Raw genomic sequence first — 22,753 nt, forward strand, 5'->3', positions numbered from 1 at the left:
GTCTGGTTTACAAAGCGTTCGTATGAACCCACCTTTATAATTATTATTTCTTCGCACTCGGTAAGCTGTTCTATTTAAGATTTGAAATGTGTGGTTGGCCATTTTGTTATCCGAACAAGTGAATTACTCGCAAAAGTAAAGCTACGATTACACTGGACAATTTTTATTACAATTTATTTTTTATTTATTTATCTTTTGTTTATTATTATTAACGTGTACAGTTAATAATATATAAACAATAGTACGTTAGTCAATTACATAAATTTATTATATCAGTTGTAATGCAGCCTCATTTTAAGAAAATACTTATTGTAATTTTGAATTTACTGAGGTTTGACTAAAAAATATTTATCATGATAATTGGTAGGTTGGTTGTCTGTGCAGCCTAGCTCTCATGAAGTTATCGGGGGGGGTAACCCCAACCCGTATGAGCGTGGAACACGGAATATAGATCGATTGAGGAGAAATCGTAGATACAATCAGTGAAAAACATTAAAATATAATATCAACAGAACTATTTTGTCTGCATCCACACCATTTCTCACAACTTGTCAGCATCATACAATTTTCATTTAATTTTTTATTTGTGAATACCGCACTAGAGTTCCAACTGCTCCCAACCGTGAACCAGTGAGACCGTGGCATCCCCAATTGGGGTATGTTGTGAGGCTGAATGCAGTAGGGAGCGGAAAGAGATGGAGAGGAGGAAGGTGGAGACGTACCTGGCTATTCACATCTAGTCACCAAACACGACTAAAGTAATGTTTCAATTCTGAATGGTGGTTTTACACCAGGGCGATACGGACAGAACCTTCCACAATTGAGCGTGCTGCAAGTATACTTTATATTATTTTTAATTAATAAGTTGTGAAATAACACAAATTAATCAAATGAAATTTACTTGCGCACGCCTGGATTTGAATCCGCGACCTTCGGCTTGTTAGTGGAGAGCCTTAACCCTCCATCAATGAAGTACACAATGATTGACTACAAAAAATTATAAATCAGTAACATAACAAAAAACGTACTGTACCACCATAATAACACCATCTTCACAGAAAAATATAATAAGAAACATTGATGATCCCATCTTCTCGTCAGTTTGTATCAAACTATCTATTAATTCCAATTCTTTCTCTCACGAAACTCCGATGTCCTATTCGATAAACGTATTATCTCCCTAATACTTTTTATTGCCCCCCGCCCAGCTTCCGTAATGAATGGACCATTTTCTCGGGATAAAATCATCATTTCCACATAGAGATGATCTTCCTAACCAATGTGGAATAATAACGTGGAATAATGGCTTATAACATATTTGGAGAATTGGGGATGATAGCTTATGTGGCATTGTACGTATACGAGAATGGAGCAATTATTGTTGAAACAATAGGATGAAGATAGAAAAGAAATAACATTAAAAGCAATTCTCACTGTCTCTTTTGTTGTTTATTTCGAATTGATATTATTGTTTTTCAACCTCTGGAAAACCTTTCGTTCACCAGTGACTATAAAATCTATCATTCGTTGCTGGTATTGTAATTTCGACCTAGCTGGAATTTTTGATATATAATTTAAACCTGTATGCTTTGAGAAAGCGAAAAATTTTTTTACAGAATTTTTGCCTTTGAAATACTTTAAAGTAAATTTTTGATATCACGCATCTAGCCCCTCGGAAAAGGCCTGGTGTTCCAAAGGTAGATATTTGAATTATACTGAAGAAAACAAAAACAAAAGACAAGTAAATTTTGGAGGAGTTAATCTACTTATAATATATGATTGGCCATAAATTAATTGAATTTCTAAAAAAATGAAAACCTGCAGCACAAACACACACATGAGACAGAAAAGAAATAAAAAAGATTACACTTTAAAAAAACCTGAATCAAAAGTCGTTAATGTACGGAGCAATGTGTGTTGAAGATATTTGGCGAATTACCAGAGAAAATAAAATTGGAAGAAAATATGAATAAATTAAAATTTAAATTGAGAAAATATGTAATTAATTTTTTTTTTTTTTTTTTTAAATATGATATGGATACGAATTATGTGAGGACACAGTTAATTATGTATCTACTTAAAAATTATTCTTTGGGTAGATACTCTTAGGACGGGTTGTTTCTGGGAATTTGAACAATTCTTCAAATTTTAATGTTTATTTTCAAGTTCTGTGAAAGATTTTTTCAAGTTCTGTTTTTGAACTTGTAAATTATCTTTGAAATTTGAAGAATTGTTCAGATTCTCGGAAACAACCCGTCCATAGTATCATCATGGTTTAAGACCAGCGTTCAGAATTGAAACGTTTTTTGAAAAAGCTTTAGCCGTGTTTGGTGGTCAGACCTAATAAGCCAGGTATAAAGAAAGCTTTCAGTTAACAGATGACACCAAACTTCCCAACCGTCATAATCCCCATCTTCCCCACTACTTTAAATAGAGGAAACGTTTAGTAACATTGACTCTTTGAAGTTTGGTTTTCAGGAACAAATATTTAAATGTTTCGCGATCATTTTCTAAGGAACTTAATTTGCCACATTATTTAATAAAAGCATAAACGAAAAGGGATTCGTAAGTATGAGATTATTAACTTTAAAGGAGTTTTTATGATACTTTATTTATTTTCTGGGCTTATAAAAACAGTAGATTATTTCAAAGGCCAAGATGTAATCTACTCGCAGTATTTAGTTAAAGGATCTAAAATATTTTTAAGCAATCAAATTAAAAACACCTGATTTTGCAATACCCTAAAATAAACCCAGAATCTTAACGATGTAAGTGAAGCAGCCACGCACAAAAATATGCGATGCGTGGCCCTGTTTATTGGACAGACCTGCGGTTGAATTTGCCTCATCAAATCTCTAAAATAACGTGAAAATCTTAACGACATAAGTGATGAACTCGTGTAAAAACAATATTCGGCGCGCGACCCGGCGTAAAAGATTAACCTACGGTCGACTTTCCTCGAGCAGGCCTAGAAAATCGATTTTTCCGTCGGGTTTATTTTAATTATTTCTTATGAACGTGTTAATAAAATCTAAAATGTTTCTAGAGGGATCCCTCAAGAAGTTACAAATTCATCGTCTAGAATTAAAAAATTTGGTGCCTATAGCCAATTTTATAGTTGAAAAACGTTTTATAAAATTTTCAAACCATATTACATCAAATATTTTAATGGTAAGGTTTTATTTTTATTTATATTAAATATAAATAACTTACATACGTAGGGATCCCTCTAGAAACATTTGAAATTTTAGTAATACGTTTATCAGAAATAATTAAAATGTGAGCGTCGAACAAACACCCGTTGGAGTCTTATGTCGCCTTAAGAAAGATATACATAAGTTAGAGAGTTCCAAAGAAAGATTGTGTTGCTGTTTAAAGCTGATGAGACAATAGCCTTTAAGAGCTTTTGCCAAAGCTTTTTTTGTTTGTTACTGGAAGTTTTAGTTTACTAGGTAATGCGTAAATGCGATGTACTGTAAGGAGTTAATTCCAAAAATAACATAATATATTATACTATGAATTGTCGTGATAAAATTATCTGTATGTGTTCGAACAAAGGTTTCAGAGAGCCTTTCAGTATCCATCAGAGCAAATGTGATAAATATCTAAAATACGCACGTATCCATGATCGCCAAGTTTTATCTTCTTAATAATGTCTAAGTATTTTTCCAATTTTTATCAAATATACGCACTTAAAACATAACCCACTGGCGTCACGTCCAGAAATTCGAACTGGAGGAACCTATCTAATACTTTATATCGATAATACTCGTATATGTCTGAAGATGCCTGGGCTGCGAAACCGGATACGGGGCTAAAGTGATTCGCAGAGGGGGGTTAATGCTGGCTCTCAGAACTACTTTACTCTTCTAGAAGATAGTTGGATCTCGGAGGAAACTCTATCCTCTACTCTGATGGAAAAGTTGAGAGCGTTGGTATGGAAAATACTCACGTTTGACACACATTTCCTAAATAAATTATGGTGGCAAGACCGTTTTTAAGTAATATTGTTGCGCGTTTTTATTTTATTTTACTTATTTATACAGGTGTCCAAGGGTACAGTGCACAAATTTCGGTAGGTTTTGTAAATTTTTTTTACAAATTTCAACGTTTTAAGGTAATTTTTAGTAATAAATGTTTAATTGTTTGTTTAGAGAAAATAATATTCTTTTGTGCAAAAATATTTTTGTACGGGAAAAAAACAACGAAATTTTTTTTTTCATTTTGTACATCTACTGTCATTTAAAATCACCTCCCGTAGTTTATGCACTTGAATCACAATGCACAATAATACATAATTTTTATTAATTGTATTTCCATTTTTTTCTTTAATGCATCTATTTTGTTAAATTATTTTATAATTATTATAACATCTATCCCCAGAGGCTGGAGTCAACCGCGCTATCACATAAGCCAAATCCTAATTGGATGGTAACGAGATTTATTTCGTATATTAACTGCTGTAAATTTTAATAATATCATCCAATATCATAGAAATGCATGTTTATGTTTGTGTGGATGTCTTCAAAATAGAATATTATAATGTTGATAGACTGCATTGTCACCGACAACGAGTCTATGTGTCGAGTTTGAGCTCGATCGGATATCGGAAAGTAAATTAATTTCCACTTCCAAGATTCCACTTCATTAATTTATTTATTTATTCATTCGTTCAAGAAAACCAAAGTAAAATTCAAATATATCTATTCAGGTCTCAACTAAAAACTTACCTTTTTAAGCTGTCATACCCTTAAATTAAATATACCATTCCCGAGAGAAAGTCCAGTTATATCCAATTTTCCAATTATGTCCTAAATCCTGTATCTAAATTTCGCTAATAAACAATTAGATAATGTTAATTAAGTGTTAATCTCAAGTTACCTACCAGGTCAGTATTGTACTGTATATTATCTCCATATATAGTTAGTAATAACATAGATCACTGTAGAAATGTATTATAAGTTTGTACAGCGCCCTAGAGGTGATTTTTCACAAAAACGGCGCTATACAAGTCATGCAATTATTATTTTATGCTTTAATTACACCCCAACGATTTTTCCGAACTCTCCTTTGTATTCCATACTGTTTTGCCACCCTACTGACACTTACCTGAGACATCCGATTGCCGTCATATAAATTGGTTAGCTTTTATCGCTTGGGAGATCGAACCGGGTTTTTTAGTCGGTCAGCGGTCACTTGGTCCTCTGTCTTTATGGTCCGGCGGTGATCTGAATATGTAAGAAGCCGTCTGGAGGCTTAGTCTGATGTCTGCACCATTCTGTGTCGCTTGGGACGTGATTGAATTTAGTTTAGGAATATATTAGTAAATGTAGGAAAAAGGGAGAAATTTTTGAATAATTATTAACTCCAGTCGGTCAGTGTGTATTGGCTAGTTTAGAATAAGGCCCGTATTGATTTTAAAGGATAAAAATACGTTTTGCTAATGATAAGAATGTATTCGTTCGTTTTTTTTTAAACTTTGGTCTGCTATGTAAAATTGGTTTTAAACTCGATAAGCTCATTTGGAGGTTGTGGAATTCATCAAATTTGTTGACCGGATAAATAATAGCAATGATACGTCATCACATATTTAAAAAGTTATATAAAGTCATGGAAAGTGATGAAACAAAAACTTTATTAACTGGGTTATGTTAGGTTAGGTTAAAAAAAAAATTCATCGTTTCTAATGACTTTATATCAATTTTTAAAAGTGTGTTGAATTATGAACAAAAAATTGATTTACATGATCATTATTTTCATTCAAGAGGTTTTCATTTAATTAGCGATACTTATTTTTCTTCGTGTAATTACACAACTAGACAATAAGATCTTAAAAGTATATTTCAGATTGGGCAACTCCCTGTTTATTTATTTATTTTCACATATACGGCACAACATGTGCCATTCACATACTAAATTACAGAGAATAGTACAGCAACATAAGGAATGCAACAATATAAATGTAAGTATAACGGTATAATCAGTAAATAGTAGTAAGGTTAAAAGTATGAAAAAAAGAGACATAAATAAAATATAAGTAGCAATCTGTAGTATAGTATTAAGTCAAAGTAAGACATTATATGTAATAATCTACAATAAAGTAGTATAAGCAAGAATGAAGTGCTTATAAAATGTCTGAAAGGCAATAAGAGTTTGTAAAAAATAAAAATAAAAAATTTTAGAGAGGTATAAACTATTAGAAAATGAAAAGAATAAAATATATACTATTATAATATGAAAAGGAAACAAAAGTAATAAATGGGAGAATCGCGTGTATAATAATAATGTGCGACACTGCTTGACAGTCCGATAAAGTTTTACATAGTACCTATGATGACTATGATAATATACACGGTGTCCGGAAACTCGTAGTACAAGCGGGAAACTGGAGAATCTACACCACATGGGGAACCCAAAAAAACATAAAGTTTTTTTTTTTTGAACATTTTCAAAAAAAAAAAAAAAAAACCAAAAAAAAATATTTTTCGGCTATTTTAGGGTTAAAGTTTTTTCTGGTGTTTAGGGTTGAATAACAGATGTTTTAACCCTGCAGAGCAGAAATATTTTATGATTACACCGGGTTAAATGAAGGGTGATTTCAAAATAATGCTTCAAATCCGAGTTTCTTCATTTGTTTTACTTTCAAATAGTTTTAATTAGTTGGGTACTTTGATCTTCAGTAATAATTTATAAGAATTTGATTAAAAAAAAAAAAAAAAAAAATCAACTTCAAAGTCGATTTACTCGATAACGAAAGCTCAAATAAAAAAAAATATACTACAAAATCGACTCCAAATGTGATGTAGATTCACCAGTTTCCCGCTTGTACTACGAGTTTCCGGACACCCTGTATAATGCACTGATATCAGCTTCTACCTATCGAGTACTAGTAGTTTTTAATCTGAAGTAGGTACATAAACATTATGATGGTATGGTATTATTCGACAATTTTTGTTTTATGCATCTTTTATATGATAATAGACAATCAGCGTGATCGATGTTGGAATATTCATTGCCTAATCTGTGCAAGCGATGTATTATTGAATTTTGTTCTGCGTTAGTTCCAGTATTGTTGCAATAATAAGGTGACTACTGTTAACATAATAAGGTTGTATTGGCTGGGGAGCATTAGGTAGAACAATTTTCGATTCGTTTGTGAAGGCACAGAAATCCATAATTAGAGTTATTGTGCGTTAACTTATAGAATCTCTAGCGGTGAACTCTTAAAAAAAATAATGTCCTTTATGTTCATCAAAATTACATAAAATGGTTATCATCCACGTACATAAAAACCTAGATGTCTTAATAAAGTTGACGTTAAAAATATATTACAAGAAGTTACACCAGAAAGGACCTCTTGGTCTTGATGAGCAACACGGCAAAGTATCAAAATCCCTACAGAATTGCATATTAAAACACGCTAGTTGACCTACATCGGTCCAATAAGAACTGAATCGTTGATTAAAAAAAACATAAGAACTCCGACGGTAAACACAAGCTTTGGACAAATTAATACCGGGCAATAAAAGCATTAAACAATATGACTCGATATCAAAAGCGAGTGACACAAAAAACATTTCAGAGACAAAATTAAAATATGGATTAAAGAACAAAAAAGGCAAAATTACAAAACAATTATAGCGTAAAAGAATAAAACTTTAACATTAATAATAATATTTGGATGATTTTTGTGGCGCCGTTTTTGTGCAAAATCACCTCAAGGGCGCTGTACAAATATATAATAATATTTCTAATAATACACAACACCATTACAATACACACATGATTATATTCATCCGTACCTCATAGAAGATACTATAATTGCCTATTTTTTGTTGTGTTTTTTTTTCATTACCGCCTTTATTATTGTATTTTATTTTAATTCTCTTATTTTATTTTATTTTATTTCATATTATTTTTTTATTAAACATCCCATACCTCTTGGGATGCTATGATTTATACGTACCAGACCACTACAGCCGAAGTCGATACCATGACTTATTCAGAGTACCAAAAGGCAAAACCGACGTCCTGGCAAAGCATAGCATGACGAGGGGAGTGGTGCTGTTGAACGAACTAGCTTAGAATTTGGATGTAAGTCACTGTTCTCTAAAAGTCTAAATGACCTAAAACAATTATTGAAGAGTCACTTACCCAAATGCTGATATGATGTAAAATTGTACTATATGTAAAATTGTACTGTAACTGGAATGAATGTTCTGTTGTACAATGAAAAAAAAAATATATATTTATATAAAATGGGGGCCCCAGCACTGGAAAATGAAAAAAAAAACAACAACACATCGTGTAAAACATTCGAAACAGAAGATGTTTGATTGAGCATGGTGTAAGCAGAACCTACAAGGTTATATGTGTGACGCCACTTCCTTTCTGCTTATCCCTAGATAAAATAATTTTTACAACATTATAATGCTCAATGCTCGTTTTCAGTCACAGCGCATTATGTTCGAACTAAATACCGCCCAGAGAAAAATGTATAGTTATAGATTCGCACCACGAGCGCATACCTTAACATGGTTCGAACCAAGGCCTAGTTTTTGCCCAGCCAGATCGCTACCACTCGGCTTTGGTAAAACAGTATGGAACGGGTTGGACTAACAATGCAGCGGCGTAATAGTAAAAAATGCACGGGTGTGGATGATGTTAAAAATCGCGGTCGTTTCTGAATCGTTCGATTTAGGTAATGGGAAGCAATTCGGAGAATGTTTGAGACGCCATTATTTAATAAAAACTTCGATGAAATCAGGTTTGTGTTGGACGATGCGTTAGTGTAAAAGAATCGAAACTTTGCGATATTTATCAAAATTACATCCACACATACCCAGATCAAACGAGCTATGTGGGAGAGTGGTAAAAGATTGGCCTCTCCGATTTTCAGAGAAAAAGGCAGCTAGGTATTTGCAAAAGTCACATCTTGATGTACCAGTTGTAATAATAATAAGTTGATAAAAATGAAAGGTTTCGTATATCAGAATGTGTAATCTCAAATAAAAAGCTAGATACAAAACACAGGGAGATTAGAAATATAAAGATAAAATACTGACAACAAATACAGACTGAAACAACTCAGCACTAAAAACACCATGCAATATATTTATGATTATTTAAGAAAAAACACTATTTAAGCTGATGCCATTCGTAGTAATGCAAAATCATGTGTTTTTGGTTTCAAAATTTGGTCACCTAGAAATGTTTCAGATGCTTAAATTAAATACGAGTATTTTTTAGATAAGTCTTTTTATAAGCCCAGAAAAAAATAATGTATAAGGCCTATGAAAACTACTTTAAAGTTCAAAATCTCCTACTTACGAACCCATTTTCGGTTATGATTTTATTGCATAATGTGGCAAATTAAGTTATTTATAAAATGATCAAAAAAAAATTAATATTTATGCCTGAACATCCACAAAATAAAATAAAAGGCACTTTTTGGCCCTGTTTTTTTCTTGCATAAATCAAAACAGGCGGATGGTGTTAAGCAGGAATTTAAACCTTATCGCCATCTACGTAAGGGTTTTTATTGATAGCGGCTCAATTTAAAATATTCCACGACGTAGTGCATCGCCTTAAATATTATAATTCCTTCATATTATCGACACTACTAAATTTTAATAATGTGTAAATAAAAACCTCAGCACGGAAGATCCCAGGGTATCATTATCTCTATTTGTTACAAAAAATGAAGATAGTAAAACATTTATTATTATTACTATACCTAGATCTTGGATTTTAGCTTGATTATTTTATTTTGATTCCAAATTATGTTTGTAGTTATTTAAGTGAATAAAATACCGCAGGAGAAGAAAAGGTAGTTGGGAGGGGAAGGAGATGTTAAAGAGACAAGGGTATATGAGCTGTTAGTATTCACGTCAGCAAACACGGCTAAAGCCAATGCAATCAATGTCTCGATTCTCAGGTTCAGTCACGTTAAGGTTGAGTTGGGTTAGGTTAGGTAAGGTCAGGTTGCGTTAGGTTAACATCGCATATTTTAACACTTATTACTGCCAGTTTGACCTATTTATGTCACCACCATTAGTGATAGAATAATAATTGTGAATGTCCTGGCACTCGCAACACAAGCTGGAAACTGAAGATTCTACATCACATTTGGAGTAAATTTTGTCGTACAACTTTTTTGTTTCGAGTTTCGTTTTCGAGTAAATCGAGTCCGAAGTTGAAATTATTTCGATCGAATACCAGCTATTTAATATACTATCTATTGCGTCGCAGCGTAGAACCGACTACGAAAGTTTTTTTTGTCCCTTTAGTTGTCGAAAAAGAAGAGAATTCTCAGATCGAAAAAATATGTTTTTTGAATTCTATGTGATGTAGATTCACCAGTTTCCCTCTTGTACTGCGAGTTTCTGGACACCATGTATACTATTTTTAATTTTTATGTGACAAATTTTTATTTGCTCCTTATTACATTTTTTTATTTGTTAATTAATTAGTTAAGTTTTTTAGCTAATTTCTATATTTTTCTTTGTTTCAGGTATGTTTAACGTCAAAGCTTAATATGACAACTAAAATTAAAAGCTGCTATAAGGAAGCAGGTAAATCCGTGCACATTTTATTAAAAATATCGTTTCATTACAATGTTTGAACTCTGTCAAATAAACTAAAATTATAATTTAATTTTATCGGAATAACTTTTTTATATCCTTTGTTGTGTAAACCTATCAATGCATATAATCAATGTACATAATACTGCTATATCTAAACGAAAGAAGGCACAGAAAATAATCCCAGACAGTATCTAGGTTATAATAAAATTCGTTGGAACTTTGTAATAATTAAAAAAAACAGTAGCCAAAAATATGAGAAAAATTAGTTGAAGCTAATATTGTTCATTCTGAATTTGAAATACGAGATCGACAAAAAATATATAAAATAATTAGGTCCCAATGGCCTGGAGTTGGTTGATGCGTTGCCTCATTAATACAGAGATCCTGGGTTCGATTCCCAGTTGAGACCGTTACCTATTTATTTTCTGTGTCTCGTTCTGTTTCATATTTAGTTTAGATTTTCAGTATTATCTTCTTCTTCAATGATATATAAATGACAAGTAAATAATTTGTTTGTTTTCACCAATGCATCATTTCAACTTATCTCAATGTTTTCTATCTAGTCTACCAACGTTTTCACAATAGCAACATTGTAAAAAAAGTACTATTTGATCTACAGCAACGTCGTTTTTACCCCGATAAGGCGCAAAGTACGTTGGCTTCAGTTTCCCAGTCTAAACATAGGCACAGCGTTCTATCCTTGTAGGGTATTTCGTCCTATATCGGTAGGGACTCGTTTGGTCGGACTGCGTTTACTAGCAGCCTATACGGGAAGGACTAGTAGCTATGTAGATAGTACTTGTTCCCCTTTAGGTGTACTAGTTTCTATGAAAAAATGTCACCAACGGACATTCAACTTAAGCTCGTATTGTAAGATTTAATATTGTCATTATTACGTTCTTGGGCTCAATATAAGAAAAGGTAACATTGAGACGAAACTTAATGTGTAATGACTATATTTCGATTAATTTTTATTACATTACGGTTTATATCATGAATACATGAAAAATGCTTTGGATAAATTGAAGCTTTACCTATCGATTCGCTTGAGTAGAATTAAAATAAAATTATTAATTACTGCACAGAAAAATATAAGCGTAAACTACAAAAAAATCATTGGAAATGTATGAACGCGTGATATAATACACAACTTTTAAAAATACAATTTTATGTTTAAAATTTTTAATGAAAGTTTACTTTTCTTTATTATAAAATTATTACAAAATAAATAAGAACAAATTTTGTGCTAAAATCGAACGTTTCTAGACACCGTTTGCCAAGCGATTTTTATGCCCATTACAAATATTCATGTGTCGATATAAGATTCAGGATATACACATTTTTTGCTTCTGTTTTTTTTGTACATTTGCTTCACACAGGAAGCCTTGGGAATGTCTCCTATGTCGTCTAAGGGGATGCTGTGTGGAGAGTATGTTTTAAGGAAATGAAGGAAAGTGGTTCTGCGACGGAAAAAAAGTATCAAGGATGTGTAGGAATCTGGGGGTCTGTGTGTCCAGGAGTGACGAACGCGGGTACCAGGAGGGTCGCAAGATCCTGCTGGAGAGGTGAATAGGCCATCCTCACCGTGAAAAGGTCTCTCTTGATCCGGCCAGCCACCCAGTAGGTAAACCTCACCCTCATGAATCCGGGCACCCCTGCTAAGTCACCAACGTAGCTAACCACTGCGGGTGACCTATGGCAGAGGTGTTGGTTATCCAATAAATGGTTCCCGCCTTCCAAATTGTATTCCTCAGACGTAAGTTAATGAAGTTGATGATGTGGATGAAGTTTTTAGAAGGGATAGCGGACATTAGGTATAACAAACTGTATACTAAACGGTGATCGGATAAATCATCAAAATGATAATTCATCACATCTTTAAAAAGTTATATAAAGTCGTGGAAAGTGATGAAACAAAAAATTTATTAACTGGTTTATGTAGGTTAAGTTAGGTTAGGTTTAAATTTTTTTTTCATCGTTTCTAATGACTTTATATCACTTTTTAAATGTGTGTTGAATTGTCACTGTGTTGAGTTATCATGGAACCATACTAAACATATCAATTATGTGCTGTTTGTTGTTTAAAAGAATTTTTTTAATTACGAAAATTCAAAAACACCACACACTATATACACACCCCAACCAGGAAACAAACACAAGTTATGATTCAATAATATTTACATAAAAATGAATGCATTACAAATAAAAACAGGATACGAAGTACCCAAGTAGTTAAAAGTACGGTAAGAAGCCCACAGCATCCGAAAGAAACGATCTTAACTACCTTTTGTTAGCGCCGAGAGACTAACAAATACGCATTCACTAATGGGTAAACAGCTGATAGCTAAACAATAGCGCTTTGATCTCTACAAGGCTTGAAAACGGGTCCGGCCGCTGCGCTGTGGCGGAACACTGAACGCAGGGGATATCAAGTCTTGCAGTCATTTAATATCAACAAACAATTATAGTATGTAAAATTGCGACGTTTTGTAGTGCTTTCTCAGTTGGGCAAGTCGAACGCTTCGAAAACTTTTATTTATTTCATGCAAAAAATATTGTGAACTAGATCATTTTTTTGTCCCTGTATAATACCCAAATAAAAGTTTTTCATAATATGCATTTAATAATTTTTATTAAATTATACAATTCAGTTTAAGTTATGAATATTTTATGTGATAATTTAATTAACAAAATTGGATAAGGAATGTGAGAGATGTATAAAGGGAGACGAGGTGGTTAGATTGTAGAATGTATGTGCGTTATGATTGAAATTTAATGCAAGTGGAAGGATTTGTGTTTTGAAAGTATGGAATTGGGTTTCTGTTTTAAGTTGTCGGGGAGAAGGTTGAAGATTTTAGAAGCTAAGTAGATGAATTGTCTTTGTGCTGATGTAATATGTAGTTTAGGTACATTGTCTTTGGGCTGATGCTATATTCAGTTTAGATACGTTGTCTTTGTGCTGATTCAATATGCAATTTAGGTATAATGTCTTTGTGCTGATGAAATATGTAATTTAGGTATAATGTCTTTGTGCTGATGAAATATGTAGTTCATATACATTGTTTTTGTGCTGATGCACTATGTAGTTTACATACATTATCTTTGTGCTAATGCAATGTGTAGTTTAGGTACATTGTCTTTGTGCTGATGGAATAGGTAGTTTAGGTAAATTGTCTTTGTGCTGATGCAATATGTAGTTTAGTAGCATAGTGTTAAACTCTCAAATTACGAGTACATTATTTTCTACTTTTCGACACATTTTTACATTGTATTCTCGCCTATGTGTTCATTGCAATTCCAGTTTATTATAAGAGTGTTGCGTGGAAGATTCTCCCAGTTTCGCTCTGGTGAAAGACCACCATTATGAATCGAAACGCTTCTGAAAAATGCTCTACGACCAAATCTTAATTGTTAGGTACTTCCCACCGATACGTCAGCATTACATTATACTCCAATTGGGAATACCGTATACCCACTGGCAATGGTCAGTGGGACTTTTGATTGAAACGACTAGCCATTTTTAGTGACCAGTTCGCCATCTTCACAGCCTCACACCATTTCCCTATTTTATTGGGGTTGCCAGATTCTTTAAATCCACTGACTGGAAAAAATAAATGGAAAAAAAATCGCTCGAGATTAAACACAAAAAATCACCTTTCAAAATCTAAAAATGGTTACCGTCTTAACTAGTAGCTTAAATCCATTGAAAAAATTGCGCGCAAAGCCAGTAACTATTATACTATCAACTATGAGACGATGTAGGAATGTGAATGAGGCAAGAAGTGTGTGCTAAGACCGAGTTGTTGGCGGTCTGTCCTCTCTGCGTACCTCTGCGTGTAAATGGCGTGATGGTTAGTTAGTTAGAAAACGGAAACCATCATTTTTTATTAGCACTAAATGATGAAGAAAAAAAGTGGGTGTGTCAAGCCTACGCAAGACAGAAGTGAAACTTCTAGTTTCAGCTGATGCTTGGCGTGGCGCAGTTCGCTGGTGTCTGAGAGAGAGGAAAGAAGAGAAGAGAGAGAACGTTCGTGAGCGGCTCCCCCACCTCAACAAGGTTTCACTTCAAAAATGCCACAGCCGAGAATCGAACCTCGCTTAACTGATTGAAAGCCAACCACGCTGAGCACCAACTGTAAGCAAAGCCGCATAAATTGATTATATTATGTAGGTTCTGAAAATATGAGAGCTTGTTATGTTTTATAATGTTACCTACATCACACCCAAAATATAATATATTTTTAAAAATAATGTACAATGTACAGAAATAGAATCCCACACAAGATCGCGTAGTGCGCTCTAGCGAACGGATATTTTATCAGAGGGAGATAGTTTTAATTTTTTTTTCTGTAAATTATTACATATTATCAAAATAAATAAATTAATTAAATAAATGTAATACAATTATCATAATATACGGATTAGATAATAATTTTAATCCAACACAATAACGCAAAGCGCGCTCTAGCGGAGTAATGTTTTATCACAGTGAGATAAGTGTTTTTATTATTTTGCAATATTATTTTCTTTTAAAAAATGTTCTGACCTACTAAAAAATAAGATATTGAATGAAAAAGGCGTTAAAAACAAAAAAATAATGTGCGATGGCCGAGAATCGAACTCGGATCAACTGCTTGGAAGGCAACTATGCTGACCATTACACCACCAACGCCAGTTGTCGGGATGAGCTAAGAAGCATTTATATGTTACTTCAAAACTTTGACTAGATCAAATGAACTTTAATCGGTGGTGGGGGTACCCGCATTTTCGTTTCGGTCATGAGTCGGTTTTACTCCGGTCCTCGAAATTGCATGACGCGCGTAAAGAAGTTTCACTTCAAAAAATTGTATTTTTAATGTATAAACACGGTGTAAAAGGCTTAAATCCCCTTCGCATAGATTTTGTAAGAAATATAGATAAATTAATCATAAAATGAAACGTTTGATCTGCCCTGCGCGTAACATGAAGAAAAGGGCGCTACTTATTCGGGAGTCGCGTGGGCAGGACACGCTGGGTACACCCTACCAGCGATACCAGTGCCGATCAGCAACCTACCTACTACCTGCCTAACTGCCTACTCCTACGGTCCATTGTCTCTGGTCTCTGGTCTTTGGGTTGCCGGCTGCTATCAGCCCGCAGCCCGCAACCCGCCTTACTGTTTGTAATGTGCACCGGGTACTGAGTGGTCTGACGAATTAAACATGTGAAGATTATTATGTATTGTATTGAGGTGTATACTAAACAGTGTACAATATGAACATACTAGTAGTTCTATGAACTTTTAGTAGACCTCGAATCTTAAAAAATATTTTTCAATTTTATCTTATTTTATAAATCAAAACCAAAATAGGTACTTAAATTATAATATAATCCATTGCATTCTTTATTTACGAGTCGTTTCTATGACTCTTTCGTGAGTTTAACAGCTTGGCTGTGGAACGATTTGCCGGCCTCTGTGTTTCCTCCCTCCCTCCTGTTCATTCCTTCCTCTTCTCAAAAAGCCTTTTCACACAGCATCCCCAAAGATGACGTAAACCAACCCTGCAGGAAATTATTTTCCTCAAAGCCTCCTTTGTGGATTTAGTTCATTTTTTTATGTGAAACCGCACAAGAGTCCCAACTGCTCCCAACCGTCTGGAGCCAGTGAGACTATGGCATCCCCAATTGCGGTATGTTGTTAGGCTGAAGGTAGTGGGGAAGGAAAGGTGGGGAAGTACCTGGATATTCAGATGTGGTCACCAAACAGTCAGTGCCATTTCAAGCAACGTTTCAATTCTGAATGGTGTTCTTACACCAGGGTGATACAACCCATCATCGATTATTAGTTATTTTAACAAAAATGCAGCAATATTTTTTCTTACTAACTAAATAACTAACCATCACGCCGTTTCCCCGCAGGAGTAGGCAGAGAGGACGCATCGCCAAACAACTCGGTATTCACACACACTCCTTGCCTCATTCACATTCATACATCGTCTCATAAATAATTTTCTTTTATTGAAGTGAAACTTCTTTACGCGCGTCATGCAATTTCGAGGACCGGAGTAAAACCGACTCATGACCGAAACGAAAATGCGGGTACCCCCACCACCGATTAAAGTTCATTTGATCTAGTCAAAGTTTTGAAGTAACATATAAATGCTTCTTAGCTCATCCCGACAACTGGCGTTGGTGGTGTAATGGTCAGCATAGTTGCCTTCCAAGCAGTTGATCCGAGTTCGATTCTCGGCCATCGCACATTATTTTTTTGTTTTTAACGCCTTTTTCATTCAATATCTTATTTTTTAGTAGGTCAGAACATTTTTTAAAAGAAAATAATATTGCAAAATAATAAAAACACTTATCTCACTGTGATAAAACATTACTCCGCTAGAGCGCGCTTTGCGTTATTGTGTTGGATTAAAATTATTATCTAATCCGTATATTATGATAATTGTATTACATTTATTTAATTAATTTATTTATTTTGATAATATGTAATAATTTACAGAAAAAAAAATTAAAACTATCTCCCTCTGATAAAATATCCGTTCGCTAGAGCGCACTACGCGATCTTGTGTGGGATTCTATTTCTGTACATTGTACATTATTTTTAAAAATATATTATATTTTGTGTGTGATGTAGGTAACATTATAAAACATAACAAGCTCTCATATTTTCAGAACCTACATAATATAATCAATTTATGCGGCTTTGCTTACAGTTGGTGCTCAGCGTGGTTGGCTTTCAATCAGTTAAGCGAGGTTCGATTCTCGGCTGTGGCATTTTTGAAGTGAAACCTTGTTGAGGTGGGGGAGCCGCTCACGAACGTTCTCTCTCTTCTCTTCTTTCCTCTCTCTCAGACACCAGCGAACTGCGCCACGCCAAGCATCAGCTGAAACTAGAAGTTTCACTTCTGTCTTGCGTAGGCTTGACACACCCACTTTTTTCTGACTCATGACACGGCCCGAATCAAGTATCCGATTCACTTTTTCGTGCCATGTCTTCCTCGGGCGTCCTCGATCTCTGCTACCATTCACATTTGCATCGTATACTCTCCTTACACTGCTTTCTTCGCTCATTCGCTCTACATGCCCAAACCATCTAAGCGTCCCATTCTTGATCTTATTCACTACGCTTACTTTTTTTTTTTGCTTTTCGAAACCAATCAAACGTCTCAGTGTAGTTCTTATGCCATTCGCTACCGGTTGCTAAGTAAACAGCCGGCGGTCCCCGGTGTAGAATGTGGTAATGGGTATGTAGCAAGTAGCTAGTAGCATTATGTAGTAAGGTCCCATTTCAATGGAGGTGGAACTATCCACTGGCCGCTTTTAGAGCACACCGGATAGCTTGCGGTGACCATGAAACGTGTAATAATTTTGGCAAAAATCATGTGTCAAAAATAGTAATGCAAAATCATGTGTTTTTGGTTTGAAAATTTGGTGGCCTGTAAATGTTTCAGATGCTTTGAATAAATACCGCGAGTATAATATATCTTGGCCTTTGAAATAATGGAGTATTTTTTTATAAGCCCAGAAAAAAATAATTTATAAGGCCTATGAAAACTGCTTTAATGTTCAAAATTTCCTACTTATAAACCCATTTTCGGTTATAGTTTTATTGTATAATGTGGCAAATTAAGTTATTTATTTATAAACATTTAAATATTTATGCCTGAACATCCACAAAATAAAATAAAAGGCACTTTTTGGCCATGTTTTTTTCTTGCCTAAATCAAAACAGCTGGATGGTGTTGAGCGGGAATTTAAGCTTTATCGCTATCTAGAAAGGAGTGTTATTGATGACGGCTCGATTCAAAATATTACACGACGTAGTGCATCGCCTTAGCAACTGTTTTCTTTTTGAGCTACGGTGGAAATGTACCTTTTCTCGATATATGGATCATTTTTCATCTTAGCAACAAGATAGCCACACTCTTATCCCAGGCGCCAGTCAAACGAACGATATTGATTATCAAGAAAGAATTTAAAATTTTGGAAATTTTTACCCGAAGTAAGAAAGAATTGACGTATCTTTGCGTACACAGACGGTCTATGCGTTTAAGTTTTCAGTGTTTTACTGGCGATGGCCTTTTCGAACATATTTAAAGTATTTTGAAGGGTCTATTGTAAACTTTTAAATGCAAATGCAAAGCGTGGTATGACCTTTTTCGAAAACTGCTTTAATCATATATCGCAATGTTATACAAAATGAGATAATAATCACTATTTTTATGATCTTCGCGAACACAACCGATCTATCTGTTTAAGTTTTCAGTGTTTTCCTGTGGATGGCTTTTTGGAATATATAAAAATGGTTTTGAAGGGTCTATTGTAAACTTTTAAATGAAAATGCAAAGCTCGGTGTGACTTATTTACTACTTTTATGTTTCCGAGTTTGTTCCCTAAAGGGCACATACTAACAATTGGATAGTTTGTATAGCGCGATTTTTTGTGAAGAAACACCCAAAGAGCGCTGTACAATCATGGTTTATAAAATTACCTGGAAGGTCACTTCCGATAAACACACTTTAATTAGAAGGTTTAAGCTTTTAGAAGATACTATTTTACCAGCTAATACTGTTTATATTAAATTTATTAGAAGATTTGTAGCAAAAGGAGAGTTCATATTTATTTTGAATATATTTTTGTTGGTCATTTTTAGGTCAACCAAAAAGCTCAGAAATTCTACTTAAGTTTAAATGCGAAATTATCAATAGCGATGGGTGCTATCGATGTACTGTGTACTCAAAGGAACGCAATAACCGAGGGGTTAATCATTTTTATTTTGGGGTCCCGCTAAACACTATTCCCTGGTCACCGCACCAATCGCCTACGCCATTCTATTGTTTTCTCAATACAGCTTAGTTGTTTTTCTCCAGTAATACATCCTATCCGCACCGTGTACTTTCACGGTTTCTAGTATTACTCTAGTACTGCATAGTGCATGCCCGGCACTTTTAGAGAGATTGCTTGGCCCGCAGCGTCTGAAATTCAATGGTCCATTATTTGAACAAGATAAGGTTGGATGGGATTGTTCGAGAGATTAAGTGATAGATTTATGTATCGGCGGGTTGTTTTTTTAAAGGCATTTGTAAGGAAGGCTTCGGTTTATTTTGCCAATAGCGTTAACTGTCACATTCGTACGTTTAGTATGCTGTGTCACCGTTGGAATAGGCAATGAAAACTTACATGAAATTTATATATATAAAACTCTACCGAAACACGCAATATTTTATCACTACTTCTTTGTGTTTCTTTGTCCTCGTTTTAACTGTTTATTTGTTAAATATGATTAAAGATTTTCACGGCCAAAAGTATTTTTGTTATTTGTTTTTGGGGTATTATGCCGTGTTGCGCTAACTCCTTCTTTAGCCAACGTTTCGGACAGCATTGCAGTGTCCATCATCAGGGCAGATGTGTTATTTGAGGTTGTGTTTATTTGTTGTTTTTTGTTTTATGTATGGAGCCAATGAGACTATGGCATCCCCAATTGGGGTATGTTGCGAGGCTCAAGATATTAGGAAGGGGAAGGAAATGAGGAGAGGAAGGTGGGGGAGTATCAGATCTGGTCACGAAATACGGATAAAGCCAATTAAACCAATGTTTCAATTCTGAATGGTGCTCTTACACCAGGGCGTTACTGATCGTATTTTCCACTCTGGAACGTGCCGCAAACACACTATATATTGTTTTAATAATAATAAAAATAATTGGATGACTTGTATAGCGCCGTTTTTGTGCAAAATCACCTCAAGGGCGCTGTACAAACTTATAATACATTTCTACAGTGATCTATGTTATTACTTAACTATTTATGGAGAAAATATACAGTCCAATACTTACCTGTTAGGTCACTTGAGATTAACACTTAATTAACATTATCTAATTGTTTATTGGCGAAATTTAGATACAGGATTTAGGACTTAATTGAAAAATTGAATATAACTAGACTTTCTCTAAGGAATGGTATATTTAATCTAAGCGTACGACAGCTTAAAAAGGTAAGTTTTTAGTTTAGACCTGAATTCTGTTTGACTTGTTATGGATCTTAGTTCCGGAGGGAGTTTATTCCAAGCCTTCGGCCCAGATACATCGAAGGCGCGATCACCAAACTTAGTATTTGGCTTGCGCTTAGGTTCTATCAGTCTGCCTACAGCTGATGATGTTGCTGATCTAAGAGTTGACTGCCTCAGACAGTTTTAAATTAATACATTGTGAAATAACACAAATTAATCACATAAAATTTACTTGCTCAAGCCTGGATTTGAACCCGCGACTTCGGCTTGCTAGTTGAGAGCCTTTCCCCTTGACCATGGAGACCGTAATTTTTTTTATGTGAGTAGGTTCTGCACAAGAGTCCCAACTGCCCTGATCAAGCTGAACTTTGAATCCTCAATTGGTAAAGGCTTATGAATAAAAAATGTTTAGGAAGTATTTAACCTTTCCTTTTTTTAATGTAAACACAACACAAAAGTCTCAACTACTATGAGTGTCTCTAGACAGTGGGAATATGGCATCCGTCATCGTGGTTAGGTTAGGATAATTAGAATGTTCGGTTTTAAATCGTTTAAATCAATAATTATGAATTATTATATTAAAATTACACATTTGTAGTTCGATGATCAGAACCAGAAAAATAAACTTTAAATCTTCCAATCACTTTTAATGGTATCAATTGGTTGTGAACATACTCCATCGGAGAATGTGCAACAGTGGCAATTCAACAAACTTTTGAAAAGTTATATAAAATCGTGAAAAAGTAATGAAAAAAAGGTAGCTTTAGGTTGGGTTAGGTAAGGTTAGGTTGGGTTAGGTTAGGTTATGTAAGGTTAGGTTAGGTTAGGTTAGTCTACGTTACATTATGTTAGGTCAGGTTTCATTAGGTTAGATTAGGTTAGGTTAGGTTAGGTTACGTTACGTTACATTAGGTTAGGTTAGGTTTATATGACAGTTTTTTCATCACTTTAAAGACTTTTTTTTAAAGAAAGACAAACATTCCATGGTTACGAAAAACCTGAAAAATATTTTTAAATCTGCTACTACCACCACAGTAAGCGGAAAATGTTTCTTGTATCGTGGTGGAGGAATTTCAGCCGAGGAATAGAACGCTCGACGCCTCGGACGAATCATATAATCAATTTCCATCACTTTTCAAACGTTTGTTAAATTGCCATTTAACTGTAAAATAACTATCCTCTTTAATCTTTTTTTATGGTTAATTTTTATTTATTTATTTATTAATTTTTTTTAAAAACATGTCACATTACATATTACAGTGTATTGGCTGTCCAACTAGGAGATTACCTGTTTTAGGACAGTCAGAAATAGGCAGATTTATTAAATGCGATTCTTGTTTCGTCTAGTGTATTGACTTTTATTTAATTATTGCACTTTATAAATAATTTGAAAAGTTTTCTTTGTTTTTTTGTTTGATATAAGAAGTTGCTAACTATATATTTTAAATAATATAAACGTAGAGAATAGACTAAAAGAATATTCAAATATGATAATTCAAAAATAGCAATATAGTAAAAAATTATTGACATGTGAGTTTATCAAATTGAAATTTTACTTTTTAATGGATTAAGATTTTCTATATTGATATTTTTTACAAATACACTAGCATCCATTGATTATATGCATGTAGTTGTATAAATATGCCTATGAGAGTGATTTAAGTATACCGTGTGCCTTTGAGTGTGTGTATGTTTATGAGTATGTTGACTGTATTATATCTATCTGTCTATGTATTGTATATCTTTGTATTTTAGTCCCTTAAAATATCATTCTTCTGTATCTATTTGATTGTGTCTTCTCGTTATATAATTAATATTGTGAACATGACCTGCTGATAAACTGCTTTGGCAGTTTGTTTTATTTTAGAATAAAACAAATTGCATTGACAATCGCAGGGATTGAACCCAAGACCTCTGGTTCCTGAGTCAAGAAACTTTCCGCTCTTTCACCAGTGATCGTCAAATTCCTCAGTCGTTTTAATTTGTCTCAAACTTAAGTAGGTATAAAAATACACAAATCTCCGATTTGGATCTTACGGCGCCATCCATCTAGCCCTGTCTCCGCTAGTGTCAGGGCATCTGTTCCTAGTATTGTTGTATCGCCCCGGATAGGAGAGGGGCAAGGGTGGGGTTGCAGGAGATAAAAATTGTCGGCGACGACATTAATCT

The 22,753-nt window shown here is 34.1% G+C and overlaps 1 protein-coding gene across 1 annotated transcript in view; it reads left to right on the forward strand.

The window, feature by feature from the left end:
- Positions 1-22,753, forward strand: part of LOC149410572 (roundabout homolog 2-like) — a 693,950-nt gene that overhangs the window by 213,507 nt on the left and 457,690 nt on the right. The gene's annotated exons all lie outside the window — the stretch shown is intronic.

Source organism: Hesperophylax consimilis, chromosome 27 (genome assembly GCF_061612785.1).
Source record: "Hesperophylax consimilis isolate HC1 chromosome 27, BYU_Hcon_1.0, whole genome shotgun sequence".
Taxonomy (NCBI): Eukaryota; Metazoa; Arthropoda; class Insecta; order Trichoptera; family Limnephilidae; genus Hesperophylax; species Hesperophylax consimilis.